Genomic DNA, 27645 nt, shown 5'->3' on the forward strand with positions numbered 1-27645 from the left:
GTATATATGTGTGTCAGGTGCCGCACGTATATATGTGTGTGTGTCAGTTGGCGCGCATATATATATGTGTGTGTGTGTTTCAGGGGCCGCGTGTGTGTGTCAGGTGCCGCGCATGTACATACGTACATGTGTGTGTGTGTGTGTGGTGCCGCCACGCATGTATGTGTGTGTCAGGTGCTGTGCGTGTATATGTCTGTTTGTTAAGTGCTACAACTGTGTATATGTGCATGTGTGCCAGGGGCTGCGTAAATGCTACGTGGGTGTGTGTGTCAGGTGCTGCGTGTTTGTGTGTGTCTGGTGCTGCGTGTTTATGTGTGTGTGTGTGCCAGGTGCTGCATATTTGTGTGTGTGTACCCCATGGTACTAATTGGAACCCCAGCATCCTCTAGGACGTAAGATATATATATATATATATATATATATATACACACATTGTGGAAAGCAACACTCAGGGCACAGGGGACTGTACTGAAGGGGGCAACAAGCAAGGGGCAGGGGACTGGATGGGGGCGGCACGCAGGCACAGGACTGGACGGGGGATCGACACTCAGGGAACAGGGGACTATACAGGGGGACGACACATATGGCACAGGGGACTATACAGTGGGGAAATACACAGGGCGCATGGGACTATACAGGGGGGAACACATAGGGCGCAGAAGACTGTATAGGGGGCGACACACAGGGTGCAGGGGACTGTTAGGGAGGGGTGACACGCAAGGTGCAGGAGGACTGTACGGGGGGGTGCAACACGTAGGGCACAGGGACTTATGGGGGGGAACGCAGAGGACTGTAAGGGTGGGGCGACATGCAGGGTGCAGGGGACAGTACAGGGGGGGCAACACGAGGGGCACAGGGGACTGTATGGGGAGGCTGCACGCATGACGCAGGGGATTGTACAGGGGGTGACACGCAAGGCGCAGGGACTGTACAGTGGAGCAACACGCAGGAGGTACTGGGGGTGACACACAGAGGACTAATGGGATAGGGCGACATGCAGGACGCAGGGGACTGTAGACTGTACGGGGTGGTGACACGCAGGTGCAGGGGACAGTATCGGGTGTAAGCAACACGCTGGGTGCAGGGGACTGACCTGAGGGGTTTGACACGCAGGGTGCAGGGTACTCTCCAGTGAGGGCAACATGCAGGGCGTAGGGTATGGTAAGTGGGGCAACATGCAGGGCCAGGGGACTGTACAGGGGGGGAGCGGTGACAGACAGGGTGCACGGGACTGTACAAGTGTGGGGGCAACATACACGGGAATGTACAGCGGTAGTGCGACATGCAGGATGCAGGGAACTGTACGGGGGTGTGTGTGACTTGAAGGACGCAGGGGACAGTACCGGGTAAAGCAACATGCAGGGGACTGTACTGAAGGGGGCGGCGACATGAAGGGCGCAGGGGATTGTACACGCAGGATGCAGGGGACAGTACCGGGAGAAAGCGACACTCAGGGTACAGGCGACTGTACTGAAGGGGGGACTGTACGGGGGAGCGGCATGCAGGGCGCAGGGGACTATGCAGGGACTGACACGCAGGGCGCATGGGACTGTACATGGGGCAACACGGAGGGCACAGGGGATTTTACAGGGAGGGGGGTAACGCAGGGCACATGGGGACTATACGGGGAGGTGACACGCAGAGCACAGGGGACTGTACAGGAGGTGACATGCAGGGCTCAGGGTACTGTACGGGCGGGTGACATGCAGGGTGCAGGGGACAGTACCGGTGGAAAGGAACACGCAGTGTGCAGGGGACTGTACTGAAGGGGGCGACACACAGAGCGCAAGGGACTATACTGAAGGGGTCGACATGCAGGGTGCAGAGGACTGACTGTACAGGGGTGAGCAACACGCAAGGGACTGTACGGTGGGGGTAACACACATAGAGCGCAGGGGACTGTACCAGGGGAAAGGGACACGCAGAGCACAGGACTGGGTGAAAGTGACATGCAGGGGGCTGTACGGGGGCGACAGAGTACTGTATGGGTGGGGGCAACACGCAGGGGAGTGTACAGGCGTAGTGTGACATTAAGGACGCAGAGGACTGTACGTGTAATGGGGGGTGTGGCACGCAAGGGACAGTGCTGGGGATAATGATGCGCAGGGCACAGGACATGGGGAAAGTAACATGCAGGGTGCAGAGGACTATACTGAATTGGAGGCCACACTGTCTGCAGGGAACTGCGTAGAGGTGGACGACACGCAGGGAGCAGGGGACTGTATGGGGAGCGACACCTAGGGTGCAAGGAGCTGTATGGGGGCAACACACAGGGCGCAGGGGACTGTATAGAGGTGGGCGACACGCAGAGGACTGTATGGCGGAGCAACACACAGGGACTGTACGGGAGGTGACATGCAGGGCGCAGTACTGGTGGAAAGCGACATGCAGGGCGCAGGGGACTGTACTGAAGGGGGTGAAACACAGAGCACAGGGGACCGTACAGGAGGGGCGACATGAAGGGCACAGGGGATTGTATGGGGGGCAGCATGCAGGGCGCAGAGGACTGTACGGGGGGGGGGTGACACGCAGGTTGCACGGGACTGTACTGGTGGGTGACACACAGGGGGCTGTGTGTGGGAGTATACCAGTGTCCATCCCTCTTTAGAGTGATCCCAGGCGCTGGGTACACAGACAGAGAGGGAGGCAGTAAAAGGCGGAGGGCTGTCAATGAATATATCCAGGCGGCTGCAGGGAGGATCAGTGGGTGCGCCAGGAACACAGCTCGGAGGGTGGAGCCGGTCACAAAGCACAGGGGGATAAGCAGGGGAGCCGAGAACTCAGCATGGGGGGCTGGAGCAGGAGAGCCGGGCACACAGAACGAGGACAGGAGTGAGGGGGAGTTGGGCACACAGCACGGGAGATTGGGGGAGCCAAGAACACAGCAGGGGGAGGGGGGGCTGGGCACACACAGCATGGGGGCGGCGCAGGGGAGCCAGACACACAGCACGTGGGAGGCTGGGTAGCCGGGCACACAGCACGGGGGGGTCGGGCACACAGCACGGGGGGAGGAGCGGGACACACAGCACGGGGGTGGGGGGTCAAGCCAGGCACACAGCACAGGGGTGGGGGCGGGCGAGCCGAGCACACAGCAGTGGGGTGGGGACAGAAACACAGAACAGAGGGGGGAGCCAGGCACACAGAATGGAGGTAGGAGCAGGGGCACACAGAACGGGGTGGGGGGGGGTAGCTGGGCACACAGAACAGAGGGGTGGGAGCCGGGCACACAGAACGGAGGGAGGAGTGGGGGAGCCAGGCACACAGCGCGGAGGGAGGTGCGGGGGAGCCGGGCACACAGAATGGGGGGGGCGGACACGCAGAACGGGAGGAGGAGCGGGGTAGGCAGGCACACAGAAGGGGGGAACATGGGAGCCGGGCACACAGCACGGGGGGGGGGGGAGTGGGGGAGTGGGGCACACAGAACAGAGGGGGGAGCCTGGCACACAGAATGGAGGTAGGAGCAAGGGCACACAGAACGGGGGGGTTAGCCGGGCACAAAGAACGAGGAGGGGAGCCGGGCACACAGAACGGGGGGGAGCCAGGCACACAGCATGGAGGGAGGAGCGGGGTAGCCGGGCACACAGAATGGGGTGCGGGGGCGGGCACACAGAATGGGAGGAGGAGCGGGGGAGGCAGGTACACAGAAGGGGGGAACATGGGAGCCGGGCACACAGCACGGGGGGCTAGTGGGGGAGTCGGGCACACAGAACAGAGGGGGGAGCCTGGCACACAGAACGGAGGGAGGAGCAGGGGGGTAGCCATGCACACAGAATGGGGGGTGGGGTTTTACGGACACACAGCACAGGGGGAGGAGCGGTGGAGCCGGGCACACAGCATGGGTTGGGAGGGGCCAAGCACACAGAATGGGGGTAGCCAGGCACACAGAACGTGGGGGGGGGAGCCGGGCACACAGCACAGGGGGAGGAGTGGGGGAGGCAGGCACACAGAAGGGGGAAATCATGGGAGCCGGGCACACAGACCGGAGGGAGGAGTGGGGGGGTAGCCAGGCACACAGAACGAGGGGAGGAGCGGGAGGGCCAGCCACACAGAACGGAGGAAGGAGCCAGGCACACCACGGAGGGGGGCAAGGGGGAGCCGGACACACAGGGTGGGGGGCGGTAGGCAGGCACACAGAACGGGTGTGAGGGGCTGTAGCCAGGCACACAGAATGGGGAGGAGGGAGCCGGGCACACAGCAAGGGTGGAGGAGCGGGGAGGCAGGCACACAGAAGGGGGGAATGTGGGAGCCGAGCACGCAGCACATGTGGAGGAGCCGGGCACACAGAACGGAGGAAGGAGCGGGGGGGGGAGAGCCAGGCACACAGTATGGGGGTTGGGGAGCCAGGTACACAGAACGGGGGTGGGGTGGGGGTGTTTCCGTGCACACAGCTCGGGGAGAGGAGCGGGGGATCCAGGCACACAGCGGGGGGGGGGGTGTTGGAGACGGGCACGCAGCACAAGGGGGAGGAGCGGGGAGCCAGGCACACAGCACGGGGGGGGAGGAGTGGGGGAGCCAGCCACAAAGAATGGGGGTGGGCCAGGCACACAGAACAAGGGTGGGTGGGGGAGAGCCAGGCACACAGAACAAGGGTGGGCGGGAGAGAGCCAGGCACACAGAACGGGGGTGGGGGCGAGGGAGCCAGGCACACAGAACGGGGGTGGGGGCGGGTAAGCTAGGCACACAGAATGGGGGTGGGGGGCACACAGAACGGGGGGGAGCTGGGCACACAGCGGGGGAAGGGGAAGGGGTGGGCGGGGGAGCCAGGCACACAGAATGCGGGGGGTTTCTGGGAACACAGCACACGGGGGAGGAGTAAGAGAGAGCCAGGCACACTGCACGGGGGGGAGGAGTGGGGGAGTTGGGCACACAGTGGGAGGGGGGCAGGCACACAGCAGGAAGGGGGGTGTGCACACATTGGGAGTGGAGGGAAGGGGAGCCGGACACAAAACGGGAGGGGAGTAGCACACAGCGGGAGAGGGGAACCGAGGAGCTATGAGAAATATATGACAAAAAAATCTTGCGTTAACTCCATAAGACAATAACGGCGATTAATATTTTTAACTGAGATAACGCTTCTGCTGCTGCTGCGCCGGAAGCAGTAATTTATCTGACCACCTGGATGGAGAAGCCACTGGATGCCGCCGGAGAAGAAGAAGCCGCCAAAACCTCTTGAGACTGAGACTCCGGTAAGCTTGTCCACAACACACATACTGTAGTTAAATGGAAAAAAAATTGCGTGGGGTCCCCCCTCCTAAGCATAACCAGCCTCGGGCTCTTTGAGCCAGTCCTGGTTGTAAAAATACAGAGGAAAAATTGCGTAGGGTTCCCCCATATTAAAACAACCAGCACCAGGCTCTGCGCCTGGTCCTGTTCCAAATATACGGAGAACAAAAGATGTAGGGGTCCCCCGTATTTTTAAAACCAGCACCGGCTCCACTAGCCAGAGAGATAATGCCACAGCCGGGGGACACTTTTAAATAGGTCCCTGCGGCCGTGGCATTACCCCCAACTAGTCACCCTTAGCCAGAATTCCCTGGTGGAGAGGGAACCCCTTCAATCAAGGTGTGTCCCCCCCCTCCAGGCACCCAAGGGCCATGGGTGAAGTCCGAGGCTGTCCCCCCCATCCGTGGGCAGTGGATGGGAGGCTGATAGCCTTTGTGTAAAAAATAGAATATTGTTTTTTGTGGTAGAACTACAAGTCCAAGCAAACTTTATTACATACATGCACACGTACATACACACATACTTACCTATGTTGACACGAAGCCCCTCGGTCCTCTTCTTTAGTAGAATCCACGAGGTACCTGTAAATAAAAATCATACTTACAAACAATCCTTGCGTAGTTCTGTCCTCTTCTTTTCCGACGTAATCCACGAACTTGATTAAAATAAAAAAAACGGACACCTGATCCACGCGACTAAAGGGGTTTCATGTTTACACATGGAACCCCTTTTCCCGAATGTCGGGACCCCCGTGACTTCTGTCACTGAAGGTCCCTGTAGCCTATCAGGGAGCGCCACGTCATGGCACTCTCCTGTGCACTCGTGCCCTGTCAATCAGGATGAGCACACTGCCTAGAATGGAGGGGAGCACTCCTCCATTCTAGTCAATGATCGGAACTATGCGGCCTGCGGTAGGGGGGGTGGTCGGACACACAGCTAAAGGAGGGGGGGTGGATGGACACACAGCGGGAGGAGGGGGGGTGGCCAGACACACAGCGGGAGGGGGGGAGGTGGGTGGCTGGACACACAGTGGGAGGAGGAGGGTGGCCGGACACACAGCGGCAGAGGAGGGGGGGTGGCCGGACACACAGCGAGAGAGGGATGGCGGGTGGCCGGACACACAGCGGGAGGGGGTGGGGGGTGGCCGGACACACAGCGGGAGGGGGATGGGGGGTTGCCGGACACACAGCAGGAGGGGCATGGGGGGTGGCCGGACTCACAGCGGGAAGAGGATGGGGAGTGGCCGGACACACAGAGGGAGGGGGATGGGTGGTGGCCGGACACACAGCGGGAGGGAAGGAGGTGGCCGGACACACAGCGGGAGAGGGGGGAGGAGACCAGACACACAGCGGGAGAGGGGGGGATGGCCGGACACACAGCAGTAGAGGGGGGTGGCCGCACACACAGTGGGAGGAGGGGGGGGAGGGGGAGACACACAGCGGGAGGAGGGGTGGACGGACACAGCGGGGGGGGGGGTCGTACACACAGCGGGAGGATGGGTGGTGTGGGGGCTGTGGGGGGGCACGTCCCCAGCACTCAGGCAGACAGCCTGCAGCAGGAGACATAGACGGCACAGCGGGAGCTTCCAGTCGGGCTGTGAGTAGAGGAACGGAGCCCGGCGGTCAGCGGCTGGCCGAGCAGAGCCGGTTTAAGAGGGGGGTCCCGGGGATAAGTACCCCGGGCCCCCTTTTTTCAAAGGGCCCCCCGTCGCCGCCGCAGATCAGAACAGAGATCCGATCTGCGGTATTGCGCTGCGCTCCCGGGAGCCGGCGCCACACGCAGCGGCAGGGCAGCTCAGCGATTGCTGTCCCTGGCGGCTCTGGCTCCCGGCGGCGGCTCCACTGACTGCACTGCCTGTGTGATGGGATAGCTGATCGACGGCTCAGCTGTCCAATAACATGAGGAGCAGCAGCCTGCGGCTCAGACATTGGCTGCCGCTGGGCGCGCAGGCTGCAGGGAAGGAGGAGAGAGGACAGCCGCGCGTGGAGGCAGCAGCCAGCCCAGCACCCATTCTCAGCCAGCTCTCAGAACGTAAGGCTGATTTACAGTATGTTGTCACTCACCGCGGGCAGCGGCGGCCGCGCTTGTCCCTGCGGGTGACCTGGTCTGCCCGGCGCCTCTCTTCTCCCAGCGATCTCCGGTTCCAGCGGCGGGTCGGCACGTTCCTCCGGCGGCTTCCCGGAGCGAGGGTGCCGCCATCATATTGAGGTCAAGGAGGCGGAGCAGGACTGACGTCACCTGCCTGCTCCGCCAATCAGACAAGGGCGGGGAATTCAAAACCAGACGCCGGGCAGAGATCCGGTGCCTGAGTATCTTCGTTTCTCCCACAGAAGCTGTGATTCCAGAGCTCCCACGTTCCTGTGATCTCCGTGCTTCCAAGCACCTCCGTGCCTCCAAAGCATCCTGTGCCTCCAAGCACCTCCGTGCCTCCAAGCACCTCATGCCTCCAAGCACCTCCGTGCCTTCAAGCACCTTGTGCCTCCAAGCACCTCGTGTCTCCAAGCACCTCCGTGTCTTCAAGCACCTCGTGCCTCCAAGCACTTCCGTGCCTCCAAGCACCTCCGTGCCTCCAAGCACCTCCGTGCCTCCAAGCACCTCCGTGCCTCCAAGCACCTCGTGCCTCCAAGCACCCTGTGCCTCCAAGCACCTCCGTGCCTCCAAGCACCTCGTGCCTCCAAGCACCTCCGTGCCTCCAAGCACCTCGTGCCTCCAAGCACCTCCGTGCCTCCAAGCACCTCGTGCCTCCAATCACCCTGTGCCTCCAAGCACCTCCGTGCCTCCAAGCACCTCCGTGCCTCCAAGCACCTCCGTGCCTCCAAAGCATCCTGTGCCTCCAAGCTCCTCCGTGCCTCCAAGCACCTCCGTGCCTACAAGCACCTCCGTGCCTACAAGCACCTCCGTGCCTCCAAGCACCTCCGTGCCTCCAGCACTTCAGTGCCTCCAGTGCCTCAGCATTCAGTCTCACTGTGCTCCCGGCGCCTGTGTGTCTCGGTACCTGTACTACCAGCACCTCAGTGCCTCCAACACCACAGTGCCTCCAATACCACAGTGCCTCCAACACCTCAGTACCTTAGTATTCAGTATTTCTACAAGTCTTGTCTTTCAGGAAACCTTCAAGAATTCTTCCGTGCTTCCTGCCTGCCGTCTTAATCCTGCATGAGGAAGACCTACATCCGGCCATCTCTACTGCGACCCAGTAGCGGTTCCTCTTCCCGGTCATCGGAAGAAGCCCCGAGTCCACAACACTCCCAAATCAGGTCAGTGACAATATACTCAGGCCAGATGGACCCGGGGAATCGGAACACGGACTCAAGTGCCATCCAGAATCTGGCTTCCCGAGTACAAAGTCAGGAAGCGGCGCAAGGCCAGGTGATGCAGTACCTCCAGCAGTTGTCCGGGCGTCTGGATCAGATTCAGGCGTCTCTAGCCTCTGTAATTCCGGCACCTGTTCCAGTAGTTGCACCAGTTGCCGTTGCCAGCAATGTTCAACCATCGGCCGGTATCACCCCACGCCTTCAGCTGCCTACTCCGTCCCGCTATAATGGGAATCCTAAAAATTGTCATGGTTTCTTAAACCAATGCGAGGTACATTTCGAGTTACTTGCACACAACTTTCCTACAGACCGGTCCAAGGTAGCATATATTATTTCTCTGCTGGAAGGGTCTGCCTTGGATTGGGTGTCTCCATTATGGGAACGATCTGATCCCATGGTTTCCAACTATTCCAACTTCATCACGTCCTTTCGAAGAATTTTCGACGAACCCGGCAGAATGACCACTGCTTCTTCCGACTTGCTCCGTGTTCGACAGGGCACCCGTTCCGTGGGTCAGTACGTGGTTCATTTCCAGACCATTGCCTCCGAACTACGCTGGAATAATGATGCCCTGAGAGCTGCCTTCTGGAACGGTCTTTCCGACCGGCTGAAAGATGAGCTGGTTACTAGAGATCTGCCGGATCCATTAGAAGATTTGATTTTCCTTTGCGTCAAGGTGGATCTTCGGATGCAGGAGCGTGGAAGAGAACGTAGCCGTTCGGATCGTTCCAGGTTCCGGAATCCTACTCCTAGACTGGTGGCCTCACCTAGCTCGGACGAGCCCATGCAAGTTAACCGATCCCGACTGTCTCCGGAAGAACGACAGCGTCGTCGTGAGGGTAAACTCTGCCTTTACTGTGGAGCCGCAGATCATTTTCTTAAATCTTGTAAATCCCGTCCGGGAAACGGGCAGGCCTAGCTTGTTCCGGAGGAGTCAAGCTGGGAGTTACGACAAAAGCTTCTCCAACTTCGGACTGTTTGCTTCCTGTAACTCTAGTCTCCGATTCAGTCTCCAAGTCTTGTGAAGCCCTGTTGGATTCCGGGGCTGCGGGGAACTTCGTATCTTCCTTCTGTGCCCAAAGCTTGGCTTTAAAGTTACGGCCTATCGAGCGGCCAATTTCACTGACGGCTATCAACGGGACTAGAATTTCCAAAGGTCTTATAATGTGGCGCACGGGGCCAGTTAAGCTGCAGGTCGGGGCTCTACATCAGGAAGGTCTGTAACTCTTGGTAATCCCAGAAATGCACCATGATCTGGTTCTTGGAATGCCTTGGCTAAAACCTCATAATCCCCACATCGACTGGAAGTCTTCACAAATTCTGTCCTGGAGTTCCTTTTGTCACACTAATTGTCTCACTCCTGTTTGTCCGCTCCGTGTCTCCTCCAAGACGGATGAAGAGCACATTCCGGAGGCGTATCAAGGGTACAAGGACGTATTTTCGGAACAAGCAGCTGATCTGTTACCACCTCATAGGCCTTGGGACTGCCCTATTGACCTTGTCCCTGGGAAGACGCCACCCCGTGGTCGCACATATCCTCTGTCACTTCCCGAGACTCAAGCTATGTCGGAGTATATTAAGTCCAATCTGCTCAAGGGATTTATTCGCCCCTCTTCCTCCCCTGCTGGAGCGGGCTTCTTTTTCGTGAAGAAAAAGGACGGGGGGTTGAGACCATGCATTGACTACCGCGGCTTAAACGCGATATTACTATCAAGAATAAATACCCCTTGCCACTAATCACAGAGTTATTTGATAGGGTTCGTGGTGCCCGCATTTTTTCCAAACTCGACTTGAGGGGAGCTTATAATCTTATACGCATCCGAGAAGGGGAAGAATGGAAGACTGCCTTCAATACCCGAGATGGGCATTACGAATACTTGGTGATGCCGTTTGGTCTCAGTAATGCTCCCGCTGTTTTCCAGGGATTTGTCAATGAAATCTTTCGTGACATGTTATATCAGAGTGTTGTGGTATATTTGGACGACATACTGATCTTTTCCAAGAATCTTGTCGAACACAGGACTCAAGTCAAAGAGGTGCTCCACCGTTTACGAGAGAATCATCTCTATGCCAAGCTTTCCAAATGTACCTTTGAAGTAACATCAATTCCGTTCCTCGGTTATATCATCTCGGGGACGGAGCTTCGCATGGATCCGGAAAAGCTGTCTGCCATTCGTGACTGGACTCAGCCTCTTCTTTGAAAGCAATACAAAGGTTCCTGGGCTTTGCGAACTACTACAGGAAATTCATTAGGGGTTTCTCCACCATTGTTGCGCCCATTACTGCCCTGACGAGAAAGGGTTCTAATCCAAGTTTGTGGCCTCCGGAAGCCATTGAGGCTTTTTCCCACTTAAAGTTAGCTTTCATGACGGCTCCAGTTCTCCAACAACCAAATTTCGATGAACCTTTCTTCCTAGAGGTTGATGCATCTTCAGTCGGGGTTGGAGCTGTTCTCTCTCAGTACTCCTCTGATAAGAAATTACATCCGTGTGGCTTCCATTCTCGTAAATTATCTCCGGCCGAACGAAATTACACTATTGGAGACCAGGAACTCTTGGCAATTAAATCCGCCTTGGAAGAGTGGAGATATCTTTTGGAAGGGGCTAAACATGTGTTTACCATCTACACAGATCCCAAAAATTTGCTGTACATCAAATCCGCACAATGCTTGAATCCTCGCCAAGCGAGATGGGCACTTTTCTTTTCTCGATTCTCGTTTTGTTATCAAGTACCGTGCCGGGACTCTCAATATTAAAGCAGATGCGCTTTCCCGTTCACAAGCTTCCACAGACGAGGATGAATCTCCTGAGCAGGGTTTAATTCTAAATCCAGTTTCTGTCTCTGCTGCTTTAACTACTCCAGCTTCTCCTCCTGGAAGAATGTCCGTACCAGCTAGATTTCGGCCAAGAATACTACAGTGGGTCCATAACTCCAAGTTTTCCGGTCATCCCAGTGCCCAGAAGATGTACAAGTTTCTGCAAAGGTCTTACTGGTGGAACACCATGAGGAAGGATGTACAAGATTGCGTTAATTCTTGTCCACAATGTACACAACATAAATCTCCTCGTCTGCCTCCTGCAGGGTTACTTCGTCCTTTGCCTATCCCTGTGAGACCCTGGACTCACATTTCCATGGACTTCATCACTGACTTGCCCTGTTCCAAGGGTTACAACACCGTTTGGGTAATCGTTGACCGTTTTTCGAAGATGGCACACTTCGTGCCTTTGACTGGTCTCCCGACAGCTCCGAAACTGGCTCTACTGTTCATCCAAGAACATTTTCGATTGCATGGGTTGCCACAAGAAATTGTTTCTGACCGTGGAGTACAGTTCACCGCCAGGTTTTGGAAAGCCCTCTGTTCAACTCTACAAATTAAACTTAAGTTTTCGTCCGCTTATCATCCCCAAACAAATGGTCAAACGGAACGAGTCAATCAAGATCTAGAGACTTTCCTTCGTTTGTATCTCTCCCCTTCACAGGACAACTGGGTGGAGTTGTTGCCTTGGGCGGAGTTTGCCCATAACCATTTGTTTCATTCTTCCACTGGGGAATCACCATTTTTCGTCAACTACGGGTTCCATCCACGTGTTCCAGAATTTCCAAGCCTTCCGATAGAAGAGGTTCCAGCTGTAACATCCACTCTACGACACTTCGGACAAATTTGGAGAAAGGTTCATGCTAATCTTAAGAAGGTTTCAGTCCGGTACAAGTTCTTCGCAGATAAGAAACGGCGAGCCGCACCTCAATATAAAGTTGGGGACAGGGTATGGCTGTCCACACGTAATCTCCGGTTGAAGGTGCCCACCATGAAGTACGCTCCAAGGTTCATCGGTCCTTACCCTGTGCTACAAGTCTTAAATCCTGTGGTCTGTAAACTGGGTTTGCCTTCCCACCTTCGAATACCGCCTTTCATGTTTCTCTACTCCGTCCCCTCATTCTGAATCGGTTCCACTCAGCATCCCCTAGGCCAACGTCTGTAGTGACAGAAGCTGGAGCGGAGTTTGAAATCAAAGCTATTCTTGACTCTCGTTATCTTCATAAAAAATTACAGTACTTGGTGGACTGGAAGGGTTATGGTCCTGAGGAGAGAAGTTGGATTAAGGCTACTGAAGTAACGGCTCCTCGACTGGTTTGGATCTTCCACTCCAGACATCCAACTAAGCCCGGAAAGTGTCCAGGGGCCACTCCTGGAGGAGGGGGTACTGTCACTCACCGCGGGCAGCGGCGGCCGTGCTTGTCCCTGCGGGTGACCTGGTCTGCCCGGCGCCTCTCTTCTCCCGGCGATCTCCGGTTCCAGCGGCGGGTCGGCGCGTTCCTCCGGCGGCTTCCCGGAGCGAGGGCGCCGCCATCATAGTGAGGTCAAGGAGGCGGAGCAGGACTGACGTCACCTGCCTGCTCCGCCAATCAGGCAAGGGCGGGGAATTCAAAACCAGACGCTGGGCAGAGATCCGGTGCCTGAGTATCTTCGTTTCTCCCACAGAAGCTGTGATTCCAGAGCTCCCACGTTCCTGTGATCTCCGTGCTTCCAAGCACCTCCGTGCCTCCAAAGCATCCTGTGCCTCCAAGCACCTCCGTGCCTCCAAGCACCTCGTGCCTCCAAGCACCTCCGTGCCTTCAAGCACCTCGTGCCTCCAAGCACCTCCGTGTCTTCAAGCACCTCGTGCCTCCAAGCACCTCGTGCCTCCAAGCACTTCCGTGCCTCCAAGCACCTCCGTGCCTCCAAGCACCTCTGTGCCTCCAAGCACCTCGTGCCTCCAAGCACCCTGTGCCTCCAAGCACCTCCGTGCCTCCAAGCACCTCGTGCCTCCAAGCACCTCCGTGCCTCCAAGCACCCTGTGCCTCCAAGCACCTCCGTGCCTCCAAGCACCTCCGTGCCTCCAAGCACCTCCGTGCCTCCAAAGCATCCTGTGCCTCCAAGCACCTCCGTGCCTACAAGCACCTCCGTGCCTCCAAGCACCTCCGTGCCTCCAGCACTTCAGTGCCTCCAGTGCCTCAGCATTCAGTCTCACTGTGCTCCCGGCACCTGTGTGTCTCGGTACCTGTACTACCAGCACCTCAGTGCCTCCAACACCACAGTGCCTCCAATACCACAGTGCCTCCAACACCTCAGTACCTTAGTATTCAGTATTTCTACAAGTCTTGTCTTTCAGGAAACCTTCAAGAATTCTTCTGTGCTTCCTGCCTGCCATCTTAATCCTGCATGAGGAAGACCTACATCCGGCCATCTCTACTGCGACCCAGTAGCGGTTCCTCTTCCCGGTCATCGGAAGAAGCCCCGAGTCCACAACACTCCAAAAATCAGGTCAGTGACATATGTTATGGGTTTTAATATATATATATATATATATATATATATCTCAAACGTTTGGTCCACACTCACGTTTTCAAATTTTCTGCTGGGGTGCCTTCCAAAACTGGGGATCTTAAACAGAATCACCAGTAAATTGTATAGACGAAGAGAAATGGGAGCACTCACCAGTCTTCATTATAGTGGTAATTTATTTGAATATCATGTCAGACAGAGCATCGACGTTTCGGTCCTCACTTGGACCTTTGTCAGGATAATTATACAGTGGAACGGACAGCCTTATAAACCCAGTATGTGCCCACCCACCACTTCAATAAAAACCAATCAGAGTGAAATACATATTAACCATTAAAAGATACACATGTGTGGGTGATCAAGTTATAACACTTAGCATATCCCCATTACACCTGTATACACACCTTTAGCCACGGATGTCCTCCCTGTGTCCAGCACTTCCTCATGCTGACTGGCGTGCGTTCCACCGCCGCCATCAGCTGTTTCTTTGAGACCTAGAACGCCGGGGACTCAGATCACGGCCGCGTCTCCCTCCGGCAACATCACTTCCTGTCTGTGGAACGCATATCCGCTCCCGATCCCGGAAGCGTATGCGTTCCACTGCGTACTCACACATCTATGAGTATTGTATGTGTGCTGATTTGGCAGCATCGCGGCAGTGCTCATATCAGCGCTGATAGATGGGTAATAGATATTAAATCCATATCATTGGTGATTCTCAGAGGATTTATTAATATGTGAGGACACAGGGAATATCTCCATAGTGTCCGGGCGTGTATACTCATGACAAAATAGAAATACACATAGGAAAACCTGTTCCATATATATCAAATGTGCATATAGATAGATTATGCATAGGTCCATATTACAATAACATGGATCCATGCATAAGTCTCATACACATATCTTGACCTAATAGTAGACAACAATCCATAAGGAAAATAGATGAAAAATAAATGAAAAAAAGTCATTAAAAAGGCTATAAACCCTCACGGAGCGAACCTTATTGCACTACCCCAAAAAAAAGAGAAAAAGGGGGAAGGGAGAAAAAAGAAAAAAATTTCAAAAAAACACATGTCAAATGTGAGAAAATAAAAATAATGAAAACAATATATATGAATTGAAGTTTAAAAATTCCTTATCAATTCAAGAACACACTGTATTGGATGCCATCATTTAGGCCTTTAGGTCGTATGGTGTCCAGTCGATAAATCCAACCCGCTTCACATTTTAGAAGCATTTTACCACGGTCACCGCCCCTCCTCGGTTGGTCCACTCGATCAATAATCATGCTCCTTAATGATGCCAATGAGTGACGAGCTTCCACAAAGTGTCTAGCAACTGGCTTATCGGAGCTCCCATTTTCCAGTGCAGACCTGATAGATAAACGGTGGTTCGCCATCCTCTCTCGGAATGGGCGTATTGTTTTTCCCACGTATATCAGGGAACAGGGGCATATAAGAATATATATCACAAAATCGGTGGTACATGTCACCCTGTGTCGTATGTGTATCTTCTTTCCAGTATGGGGATGGTGGAAGAATTCACCAGTCATCATGCTCCTGCATGTTGTGCAATTAATGCACCTATAGCAACCCATCTTTCTTGGTTGAAGCCACATAACTGGATGTTTTGGAGATGCTCTGTCTGGTTGCATAAGGATGTCTTTCAGGTTTAGTGCTCGTCGAAAGCTCATCAATGGCTTATCTGGTAATTTTTTAGTCAGCATCGGATCAGTCTTGACTACGGGCCAGACCTCCCTTAGGGCCTTCCGTATACTAGGACCAGCTGTATCAAATGTGGCGGTGACCACAAAAGGATTTATGACCTTACACTTCTTGTTATTTCCTGTATGGAAAATTCTTTTTGCTTTCTTTAGACATCTATTGATGATTTGTAGACTGTAGCCACGCACCAAAAACCGATTCTTCATTTCCACGAGTTGAGTTTCAGCCATCTCTTCATTAGAGTTGTTGCGTAAGACTCTCAAAAATTGAGAGATCGGTAAGTTTTGTTTTAAGGGGCCAGGGTGATGGCTCCCAAAGTGCAATAAGGTGTTTCGGTCCGTCGTTTTCCTGAATAGTTTATAGCCATAACCCAGTTCAGTGGCGTAGACACTTACATCTAAAAAATTGATAGTTTCTCTGTGATACTGCATGGTAAAGCGAATAGGGGAGTCTAGGTGATTCAGATGTTCTACCATAGCTAGTAGGGACTCTTCTGAAGAAGTCCAAATCAAAAATATATCGTCGATAAAACGACGATAAAAGGCGATACTATCTCCAAACGGCGGGATGATGTTTTCATTTTCATAGGCATCCATGAACAGATTTGCGTAAGACGGCGCTATATTACTCCCCATCGCGGTCCCGGACGTTTGGAGATAGTACCGCCCCTGAAAAGAAAAATAATTATTAACCAGAGTCAGTCTGAGTAACTCAATGAGGAAGTCAATGGGAGGCATCCCTCTGTGTTTATCCATCAAGGCCCGTTTGGTTGTCTCTATACCCGCTCCATGTGGGATTACGGTATAGAGTGAGGTGACGTCCATGGTGACCAGGATATCCTGTGACTCATGAGGCATGGGTTTCAATAATCTTAGGAAATCTTCCGTATCTCGTACATAGCTTTTAGTCTGTTTAACACAAGTCTGTAGAAAACTATCCACAAACTGTGCTATTGGTGAAAATAATGAATTGCGTGCCGAGATTATAGGCCGGCCCGGAGGTCTGTCTAACGTTTTATGGATTTTGGGTAGTAGATAAAGAATTGGACAGATTGGAAAATCCGTCTCAAGGAATGCCAAAATGTCCTCATCTATCCAATTGTTATTCAAAGCACTTTGTAGCAGTGAATCCAATTGGTTTTTGAAGGGTATAGTGGGATCACATGTAAGAAGTCTATATGTTTCCTGGTCGGCTAATTGTCTATACGCTTCTGCCTCATAGTCACAGGTATCCAAAATCACCACAGCGCCACCTTTATCAGCCGGTCTCACAGTGATAAGTGAATTATTCTTAATTTCACCTATCGCTTTCCTCTCCAGAGGACTCAGATTGTATCTGACTCTTGTTTGTCTTTTCATAGAGTCCCTTATACCATGATCCAGCATCCGCGTGAAGGTTTTGATACTCGGGTTGTATGATTGGGGGTCATATGTGCTCTTTTTCTTAAAAGTACTGATCTCCATTGGTAATGGATCAGTTTGCTGAAATTTTTCTACTAGTCTAAGTTTACGACTCAGTTTATACTTGTCAACAGACCAACCAAAATCATTAAATTTCGGAGTTGGGATGAAACTCAATCCCTTAGATAATAAGCTCCTCTCGGCCTCAGTAAGTTTATGAGTCGACAAGTTTATCACTGACCCTTCTGATTCTTGTTCTGTTTCTTTTTCTCTTTTGTGCTTGCCCCGCCTGAGGTGGGGCCTTCTGCGTTTAAAGACTGCCCCCCTGGTTTGGCTCGGGTACTAGCACGTGGGAGAGGTGGTTTAACACTAGCTTGAGAGTCGGAGGAGTCTCTTTCCGAAGAAGAGATGCTATCAAATTGTGCTTGGTTTTGTCTGTATCTAGTATTTCTAAATCTGTATGAAGAAGACTGTTCATTTCCCGTTAGCCATCTATAGACCCTGTGATCTTTGTAATCTCGATCAACCTTCTCTAATTTTGTTCTTTTAAAAGTAACCAATTCTTTTCGATATTTATCTATTTGTTGTTTCAATTAAGTTACCCATTGTTGTGATAGATCACCTTGAAGGGTCTCAATGGCTTTTGGTTTACAAAGAGCTAATTCACCCCGCACCTTTTTCAAATCTGCTCCCACCTCCTCAATAACAAGTAGGAGTAAATCAAAGGAGCATTTGTTGAGAATTGAACACCATTTACTACAGAATACTGGATTACTTCTACCAATTGTAGGCACATTTTTAAGGCGAAAGCCCCGGGGAATTTGTTTTTTTCGGTAGTAGTCAGACAGAAATTGTCCATGTAGGAGAAGATCTGTCTCTCTCTTTTCTAAATTCAGCAACTTATGATAGGTGTCTATAGCACTTTCTGCTGGTAGACCCCCAAAGTCACTGAATTCAGAAAGCACACGTTCTGCATCATCATCTGTTAATGCTAGTAAATCATGTTCAGCTGAGAATAAAAGATCTGCAGACACCAAACCTTCCATTAAATACAACGCTATTAGACCAAAAACCTCACTCAGTTTAGTCTATGCCACTGAAATAGGTTATATATATAGAAAGCTTCAAAAGTACAAAAAATGAAAAAAATAAAATAAAAATAAAAATAGAGAATAAAAATACAAGAAAAAAGAGGGCAGCAAAAAGGCCAGAGTAAAGTCTCTTAGACAATAGTACTTCAATCCAAGGGGTTGTCCTCCTTATAGACAAAGATATCTGAGTCAAATCCGTCCATTCCAAATGGAAAATATATTCATAAGTCCATATAAACTAAATAAGCTTCATGAAAGTGCATAACGGGTGCAGGACATGTTAATCACAAGGATATCCTTGTGAGACAATATATCAAACGTTTGGTCCACACTCACGTTTTCAAATTTTCTGCTGGGGTGCCTTCCAAAACTGGGGATCTTAAACAGAATCACCAGTAAATTGTATAGACGAAGAGAAATGGGAGCACTCACCAGTCTTCATTATAGTGGTAATTTATTTGAATATCATGTCAGACAGAGCATCGACGTTTCGGTCCTCACTTGGACCTTTGTCAGGATAATTATACAGTGGAACGGACAGCCTTATAAACCCAGTATGTGCCCACCCACCACTTCAATAAAAACCAATCAGAGTGAAATACATATTAACCATTAAAAGATACACATGTGTGGGTGATCAAGTTATAACACTTAGCATATCCCCATTACACCTGTATACACACCTTTAGCCATGGATGTCCTCCCTGTGTCCAGCACTTCCTCATGCTGACTGGCGTGCGTTCCACCGCCGCCATCAGCTGTTTCTTTGAGACCTAGAACACCGGGGACTCAGCTCACGGCCGCGTCTCCCTCCGGCAACATCACTTCCTGTCTGTGGAACGCATATCCGCTCCCGATCCCGGAAGCGTATGCGTTCCACTGCGTACTCACACATCTATGAGTATTGTATGTGTGCTGATTTGGCAGCATCGCGGCAGTGCTCATATCAGCGCTGATAGATGGGTAATAGATATTAAATCCATATCATTGGTGATTCTCAGAGGATTTATTAATATGTGAGGACACAGGGAATATCTCCATAGTGTCCGGGCGTGTATACTCATGACAAAATAGAAATACACATAGGAAAACCTGTTCCATATATATCAAATGTGCATATAGATAGATTATACATAGGTCCATATTACAATAACATGGATCCATGCATAAGTCTCATACACATATCTTGACCTAATAGTAGACAACAATCCATAAGGAAAATAGATGAAAAATAAATGAAAAAAAGTCATTAAAAAGGCTATAAACCCTCACGGAGCGAACCTTATTGCACTACCCCAAAAAAAAGAGAAAAAGGGGGAAGGGAGAAAAAAGAAAAAAATTTCAAAAAAACACATGTCAAATGTGAGAAAATAAAAATAATGAAAACAATATATATGAATTGAAGTTTAAAAATTCCTTATCAATTCAAGAACACACTGTATTGGATGCCATCATTTAGGCCTTTAGGTCGTATGGTGTCCAGTCGATAAATCCAACCCGCTTCACATTTTAGAAGCATTTTACCACGGTCACCGCCCCTCCTCGGTTGGTCCACTCGATCAATAATCATGCTCCTTAATGATGCCAATGAGTGACGAGCTTCCACAAAGTGTCTAGCAACTGGCTTATCGGAGCTCCCATTTTCCAGTGCAGACCTGATAGATAAACGGTGGTTCGCCATCCTCTCTCGGAATGGGCGTATTGTTTTTCCCACGTATATCAGGGAACAGGGGCATATAAGAATATATATCACAAAATCGGTGGTACATGTCACCCTGTGTCGTATGTGTATCTTCTTTCCAGTATGGGGATGGTGGAAGAATTCACCAGTCATCATGCTCCTGCATGTTGTGCAATTAATGCACCTATAGCAACCCATCTTTCTTGGTTGAAGCCACATAACTGGATGTTTTGGAGATGCTCTGTCTGGTTGCATAAGGATGTCTTTCAGGTTTAGTGCTCGTCGAAAGCTCATCAATGGCTTATCTGGTAATTTTTTAGTCAGCATCGGATCAGTCTTGACTACGGGCCAGACCTCCCTTAGGGCCTTCCGTATACTAGGACCAGCTGTATCAAATGTGGCGGTGACCACAAAAGGATTTATGACCTTACACTTCTTGTTATTTCCTGTATGGAAAATTCTTTTTGCTTTCTTTAGACATCTATTGATGATTTGTAGACTGTAGCCACGCACCAAAAACCGATTCTTCATTTCCACGAGTTGAGTTTCAGCCATCTCTTCATTAGAGTTGTTGCGTAAGACTCTCAAAAATTTAGAGATCGGTAAGTTTTGTTTTAAGGGGCCAGGGTGATGGCTCCCAAAGTGCAATAAGGTGTTTCGGTCCGTCGTTTTCCTGAATAGTTTATAGCCATAACCCAGTTCAGTGGCGTAGACACTTACATCTAAAAAATTGATAGTTTCTCTGTGATACTGCATGGTAAAGCGAATAGGGGAGTCTAGGTGATTCAGATGTTCTACCATAGCTAGTAGGGACTCTTCTGAAGAAGTCCAAATCAAAAATATATCGTCGATAAAACGACGATAAAAGGCGATACTATCTCCAAACGGCGGGATGATGTTTTCATTTTCATAGGCATCCATGAACAGATTTGCGTAAGACGGCGCTATATTACTCCCCATCGCGGTCCCGGACGTTTGGAGATAGTACCGCCCCTGAAAAGAAAAATAATTATTAACCAGAGTCAGTCTGAGTAACTCAATGAGGAAGTCAATGGGAGGCATCCCTCTGTGTTTATCCATCAAGGCCCGTTTGGTTGTCTCTATACCCGCTCCATGTGGGATTACGGTATAGAGTGAGGTGACGTCCATGGTGACCAGGATATCCTGTGACTCATGAGGCATGGGTTTCAATAATCTTAGGAAATCTTCCGTATCTCGTACATAGCTTTTAGTCTGTTTAACACAAGTCTGTAGAAAACTATCCACAAACTGTGCTATTGGTGAAAATAATGAATTGCGTGCCGAGATTATAGGCCGGCCCGGAGGTCTGTCTAACGTTTTATGGATTTTGGGTAGTAGATAAAGAATTGGACAGATTGGAAAATCCGTCTCAAGGAATGCCAAAATGTCCTCATCTATCCAATTGTTATTCAAAGCACTTTGTAGCAGTGAATCCAATTGGTTTTTGAAGGGTATAGTGGGATCACATGTAAGAAGTCTATATGTTTCCTGGTCGGCTAATTGTCTATACGCTTCTGCCTCATAGTCACAGGTATCCAAAATCACCACAGCGCCACCTTTATCAGCCGGTCTCACAGTGATAAGTGAATTATTCTTAATTTCACCTATCGCTTTCCTCTCCAGAGGACTCAGATTGTATCTGACTCTTGTTTGTCTTTTCATAGAGTCCCTTATACCATGATCCAGCATCCGCGTGAAGGTTTTGATACTCGGGTTGTATGATTGGGGGTCATATGTGCTCTTTTTCTTAAAAGTACTGATCTCCATTGGTAATGGATCAGTTTGCTGAAATTTTTCTACTAGTCTAAGTTTACGACTCAGTTTATACTTGTCAACAGACCAACCAAAATCATTAAATTTCGGAGTTGGGATGAAACTCAATCCCTTAGATAATAAGCTCCTCTCGGCCTCAGTAAGTTTATGAGTCGACAAGTTTATCACTGACCCTTCTGATTCTTGTTCTGTTTCTTTTTCTCTTTTGTGCTTGCCCCGCCTGAGGTGGGGCCTTCTGCGTTTAAAGACTGCCCCCCTGGTTTGGCTCGGGTACTAGCACGTGGGAGAGGTGGTTTAACACTAGCTTGAGAGTCGGAGGAGTCTCTTTCCGAAGAAGAGATGCTATCAAATTGTGCTTGGTTTTGTCTGTATCTAGTATTTCTAAATCTGTATGAAGAAGACTGTTCATTTCCCGTTAGCCATCTATAGACCCTGTGATCTTTGTAATCTCGATCAACCTTCTCTAATTTTGTTCTTTTAAAAGTAACCAATTCTTTTCGATATTTATCTATTTGTTGTTTCAATTAAGTTACCCATTGTTGTGATAGATCACCTTGAAGGGTCTCAATGGCTTTTGGTTTACAAAGAGCTAATTCACCCCGCACCTTTTTCAAATCTGCTCCCACCTCCTCAATAACAAGTAGGAGTAAATCAAAGGAGCATTTGTTGAGAATTGAACACCATTTACTACAGAATACTGGATTACTTCTACCAATTGTAGGCACATTTTTAAGGCGAAAGCCCCGGGGAATTTGTTTTTTTCGGTAGTAGTCAGACAGAAATTGTCCATGTAGGAGAAGATCTGTCTCTCTCTTTTCTAAATTCAGCAACTTATGATAGGTGTCTATAGCACTTTCTGCTGGTAGACCCCCAAAGTCACTGAATTCAGAAAGCACACGTTCTGCATCATCATCTGTTAATGCTAGTAAATCATGTTCAGCTGAGAATAAAAGATCTGCAGACACCAAACCTTCCATTAAATACAACGCTATTAGACCAAAAACCTCACTCAGTTTAGTCTATGCCACTGAAATAGGTTATATATATAGAAAGCTTCAAAAGTACAAAAAATGAAAAAAATAAAATAAAAATAAAAATAGAGAATAAAAATACAAGAAAAAAGAGGGCAGCAAAAAGGCCAGAGTAAAGTCTCTTAGACAATAGTACTTCAATCCAAGGGGTTGTCCTCCTTATAGACAAAGATATCTGAGTCAAATCCGTCCATTCCAAATGGGAAATATATTCATAAGTCCATATAAACTAAATAAGCTTCATGAAAGTGCATAACGGGTGCAGGACATGTTAATCACAAGGATATCCTTGTGAGACAATATATCAAACGTTTGGTCCACACTCACGTTTTCAAATTTTCTGCTGGGGTGCCTTCCAAAACTGGGGATCTTAAACAGAATCACCAGTAAATTGTATAGACGAAGAGAAATGGGAGCACTCACCAGTCTTCATTATAGTGGTAATTTATTTGAATATCATGTCAGACAGAGCATCGACGTTTCGGTCCTCACTTGGACCTTTGTCAGGATAATTATACAGTGGAACGGACAGCCTTATAAACCCAGTATGTGCCCACCCACCACTTCAATAAAAACCAATCAGAGTGAAATACATATTAACCATTAAAAGATACACATGTGTGGGTGATCAAGTTATAACACTTAGCATATCCCCATTACACCTGTATACACACCTTTAGCCACGGATGTCCTCCCTGTGTCCAGCACTTCCTCATGCTGACTGGCGTGCGTTCCACCGCCGCCATCAGCTGTTTCTTTGAGACCTAGAACACCGGGGACTCAGCTCACGGCCGCGTCTCCCTCCGGCAACATCACTTCCTGTCTGTGGAACGCATATCCGCTCCCGATCCCGGAAGCGTATGCGTTCCACTGCGTACTCACACATCTATGAGTATTGTATGTGTGCTGATTTGGCAGCATCGCGGCAGTGCTCATATCAGCGCTGATAGATGGGTAATAGATATTAAATCCATATCATTGGTGATTCTCAGAGGATTTATTAATATGTGAGGACACAGGGAATATCTCCATAGTGTCCGGGCGTGTATACTCATGACAAAATAGAAATACACATAGGAAAACCTGTTCCATATATATCAAATGTGCATATAGATAGATTATGCATAGGTCCATATTACAATAACATGGATCCATGCATAAGTCTCATACACATATCTTGACCTAATAGTAGACAACAATCCATAAGGAAAATAGATGAAAAATAAATGAAAAAAAGTCATTAAAAAGGCTATAAACCCTCACGGAGCGAACCTTATTGCACTACCCCAAAAAAAAGAGAAAAAGGGGGAAGGGAGAAAAAAGAAAAAAATTTCAAAAAAACACATGTCAAATGTGAGAAAATAAAAATAATGAAAACAATATATATGAATTGAAGTTTAAAAATTCCTTATCAATTCAAGAACACACTGTATTGGATGCCATCATTTAGGCCTTTAGGTCGTATGGTGTCCAGTCGATAAATCCAACCCGCTTCACATTTTAGAAGCATTTTACCACGGTCACCGCCCCTCCTCGGTTGGTCCACTCGATCAATAATCATGCTCCTTAATGATGCCAATGAGTGACGAGCTTCCACAAAGTGTCTAGCAACTGGCTTATCGGAGCTCCCATTTTCCAGTGCAGACCTGATAGATAAACGGTGGTTCGCCATCCTCTCTCGGAATGGGCGTATTGTTTTTCCCACGTATATCAGGGAACAGGGGCATATAAGAATATATATCACAAAATCGGTGGTACATGTCACCCTGTGTCGTATGTGTATCTTCTTTCCAGTATGGGGATGGTGGAAGAATTCACCAGTCATCATGCTCCTGCATGTTGTGCAATTAATGCACCTATAGCAACCCATCTTTCTTGGTTGAAGCCACATAACTGGATGTTTTGGAGATGCTCTGTCTGGTTGCATAAGGATGTCTTTCAGGTTTAGTGCTCGTCGAAAGCTCATCAATGGCTTATCTGGTAATTTTTTAGTCAGCATCGGATCAGTCTTGACTACGGGCCAGACCTCCCTTAGGGCCTTCCGTATACTAGGACCAGCTGTATCAAATGTGGCGGTGACCACAAAAGGATTTATGACCTTACACTTCTTGTTATTTCCTGTATGGAAAATTCTTTTTGCTTTCTTTAGACATCTATTGATGATTTGTAGACTGTAGCCACGCACCAAAAACCGATTCTTCATTTCCACGAGTTGAGTTTCAGCCATCTCTTCATTAGAGTTGTTGCGTAAGACTCTCAAAAATTGAGAGATCGGTAAGTTTTGTTTTAAGGGGCCAGGGTGATGGCTCCCAAAGTGCAATAAGGTGTTTCGGTCCGTCGTTTTCCTGAATAGTTTATAGCCATAACCCAGTTCAGTGGCGTAGACACTTACATCTAAAAAATTGATAGTTTCTCTGTGATACTGCATGGTAAAGCGAATAGGGGAGTCTAGGTGATTCAGATGTTCTACCATAGCTAGTAGGGACTCTTCTGAAGAAGTCCAAATCAAAAATATATCGTCGATAAAACGACGATAAAAGGCGATACTATCTCCAAACGGCGGGATGATGTTTTCATTTTCATAGGCATCCATGAACAGATTTGCGTAAGACGGCGCTATATTACTCCCCATCGCGGTCCCGGACGTTTGGAGATAGTACCGCCCCTGAAAAGAAAAATAATTATTAACCAGAGTCAGTCTGAGTAACTCAATGAGGAAGTCAATGGGAGGCATCCCTCTGTGTTTATCCATCAAGGCCCGTTTGGTTGTCTCTATACCCGCTCCATGTGGGATTACGGTATAGAGTGAGGTGACGTCCATGGTGACCAGGATATCCTGTGACTCATGAGGCATGGGTTTCAATAATCTTAGGAAATCTTCCGTATCTCGTACATAGCTTTTAGTCTGTTTAACACAAGTCTGTAGAAAACTATCCACAAACTGTGCTATTGGTGAAAATAATGAATTGCGTGCCGAGATTATAGGCCGGCCCGGAGGTCTGTCTAACGTTTTATGGATTTTGGGTAGTAGATAAAGAATTGGACAGATTGGAAAATCCGTCTCAAGGAATGCCAAAATGTCCTCATCTATCCAATTGTTATTCAAAGCACTTTGTAGCAGTGAATCCAATTGGTTTTTGAAGGGTATAGTGGGATCACATGTAAGAAGTCTATATGTTTCCTGGTCGGCTAATTGTCTATACGCTTCTGCCTCATAGTCACAGGTATCCAAAATCACCACAGCGCCACCTTTATCAGCCGGTCTCACAGTGATAAGTGAATTATTCTTAATTTCACCTATCGCTTTCCTCTCCAGAGGACTCAGATTGTATCTGACTCTTGTTTGTCTTTTCATAGAGTCCCTTATACCATGATCCAGCATCCGCGTGAAGGTTTTGATACTCGGGTTGTATGATTGGGGGTCATATGTGCTCTTTTTCTTAAAAGTACTGATCTCCATTGGTAATGGATCAGTTTGCTGAAATTTTTCTACTAGTCTAAGTTTACGACTCAGTTTATACTTGTCAACAGACCAACCAAAATCATTAAATTTCGGAGTTGGGATGAAACTCAATCCCTTAGATAATAAGCTCCTCTCGGCCTCAGTAAGTTTATGAGTCGACAAGTTTATCACTGACCCTTCTGATTCTTGTTCTGTTTCTTTTTCTCTTTTGTGCTTGCCCCGCCTGAGGTGGGGCCTTCTGCGTTTAAAGACTGCCCCCCTGGTTTGGCTCGGGTACTAGCACGTGGGAGAGGTGGTTTAACACTAGCTTGAGAGTCGGAGGAGTCTCTTTCCGAAGAAGAGATGCTATCAAATTGTGCTTGGTTTTGTCTGTATCTAGTATTTCTAAATCTGTATGAAGAAGACTGTTCATTTCCCGTTAGCCATCTATAGACCCTGTGATCTTTGTAATCTCGATCAACCTTCTCTAATTTTGTTCTTTTAAAAGTAACCAATTCTTTTCGATATTTATCTATTTGTTGTTTCAATTAAGTTACCCATTGTTGTGATAGATCACCTTGAAGGGTCTCAATGGCTTTTGGTTTACAAAGAGCTAATTCACCCCGCACCTTTTTCAAATCTGCTCCCACCTCCTCAATAACAAGTAGGAGTAAATCAAAGGAGCATTTGTTGAGAATTGAACACCATTTACTACAGAATACTGGATTACTTCTACCAATTGTAGGCACATTTTTAAGGCGAAAGCCCCGGGGAATTTGTTTTTTTCGGTAGTAGTCAGACAGAAATTGTCCATGTAGGAGAAGATCTGTCTCTCTCTTTTCTAAATTCAGCAACTTATGATAGGTGTCTATAGCACTTTCTGCTGGTAGACCCCCAAAGTCACTGAATTCAGAAAGCACACGTTCTGCATCATCATCTGTTAATGCTAGTAAATCATGTTCAGCTGAGAATAAAAGATCTGCAGACACCAAACCTTCCATTAAATACAACGCTATTAGACCAAAAACCTCACTCAGTTTAGTCTATGCCACTGAAATAGGTTATATATATAGAAAGCTTCAAAAGTACAAAAAATGAAAAAAATAAAATAAAAATAAAAATAGAGAATAAAAATACAAGAAAAAAGAGGGCAGCAAAAAGGCCAGAGTAAAGTCTCTTAGACAATAGTACTTCAATCCAAGGGGTTGTCCTCCTTATAGACAAAGATATCTGAGTCAAATCCGTCCATTCCAAATGGAAAATATATTCATAAGTCCATATAAACTAAATAAGCTTCATGAAAGTGCATAACGGGTGCAGGACATGTTAATCACAAGGATATCCTTGTGAGACAATATATCAAACGTTTGGTCCACACTCACGTTTTCAAATTTTCTGCTGGGGTGCCTTCCAAAACTGGGGATCTTAAACAGAATCACCAGTAAATTGTATAGACGAAGAGAAATGGGAGCACTCACCAGTCTTCATTATAGTGGTAATTTATTTGAATATCATGTCAGACAGAGCATCGACGTTTCGGTCCTCACTTGGACCTTTGTCAGGATAATTATACAGTGGAACGGACAGCCTTATAAACCCAGTATGTGCCCACCCACCAC

This window comes from Pseudophryne corroboree, chromosome 4 (genome assembly GCF_028390025.1).
Source record: "Pseudophryne corroboree isolate aPseCor3 chromosome 4, aPseCor3.hap2, whole genome shotgun sequence".
Classification (NCBI taxonomy): domain Eukaryota; kingdom Metazoa; phylum Chordata; class Amphibia; order Anura; family Myobatrachidae; genus Pseudophryne; species Pseudophryne corroboree.